The sequence below is a fragment of the Melanotaenia boesemani genome, chromosome 14, assembly GCF_017639745.1.
Source record: "Melanotaenia boesemani isolate fMelBoe1 chromosome 14, fMelBoe1.pri, whole genome shotgun sequence".
Taxonomy (NCBI): domain Eukaryota; kingdom Metazoa; phylum Chordata; class Actinopteri; order Atheriniformes; family Melanotaeniidae; genus Melanotaenia; species Melanotaenia boesemani.
Window position 1 is genome coordinate 33,867,710 of NC_055695.1, and position 1,225 is coordinate 33,868,934.

The window sequence follows — 1,225 nt, forward strand, 5'->3', positions numbered from 1 at the left end:
AGTTTTTGGGTCAATAAGGAAGTTTCCCTGAGTTTTTATAGTCGTACAGGTTATTTTGCTAAACATGGGAACACAAAATCACTTATCTGTGAATTTCAACCATCAGTGAATCCCAGTCAGGCTTTCTTCAAAACAGTTTAATACATAAAACATCTGTCCTGTCTTAGATTAGTCAGATTACAAACATCTGGTGGAGGATGATGGTATAATTTTCCTTTTAGATTTCTTTAAACCATTTGACAAGATTGAACACCCCATTATTTTACAGTCATTGCCAAATTTTTGCTTCGGTAGAAGATATTTAAATATTGCGTAAATGTTGTATAGGACATAACAAGTGCTGAATTACTTCATTCAAGGAGATTTGATGTCAAAAGAGGAATTCTGCAGGGAGACCCACTCCGTTCATTCTGGGAACAGAACTGTTAACACTAAAATAATGATAATAGCGCTTTAAATATTTTTTCTACTTCCCTGGCTGTTACACAGTTAGGCAAAGCAAGCTTATTTGTAGAGCACAATTCGATGACAAAGTGATTCAAAGTGGTTTACAGAAATAAAAAGCATAAGTTAAGATTAAAAACAAAAGAAAGGGGAAAAGACAGAACACTGGAAAAAAAACAGTATTAAAACATGATTAAGTTTAAACATTAAAACTTAAAAGAAACAGATTCAGATCTGGACTTCTAAATAAAAACCTAGTTCCATGCAGCAGAGAACAGGTGGGTCTTTAACCTGGATCTAAATAAACTGAAGCTGTGTCCGAATGTCCACCCTACTCCCTAACCTCTCGTTCACTACATAGGGCTGTCCTATATAGCACACTACATAGTGACTCATTCTCTTGGCGATTTGGACACAAAGCAGCCTATTTTTTCCTCGAGGCAAACTATGTGACTACCGGCATCACCACGGCAACCATAATCCGCATCAAGATGACATTCCAAATCCAAGGCAAGGCAAGGCAAGGCAGTTTATTTATATAGCACATTTCATGTACAGGACAATTTAAAGTGCTTTACATAAAACAAAGATATTACAGATATTTAGAATAGTGAAAGGTATCAACACATAATCACAATAAAATAATAAATTACATTAAAATGATTAAAAGCAAGATAAGTTAAAAAAAAAAAAAAGTTTCCGTGCAGATTTCATGCATAGGCACATGAAAAAAGAAATGTTTTTAACCTGGATTTAAAAATGTCTACATTTGGGGAAAGTT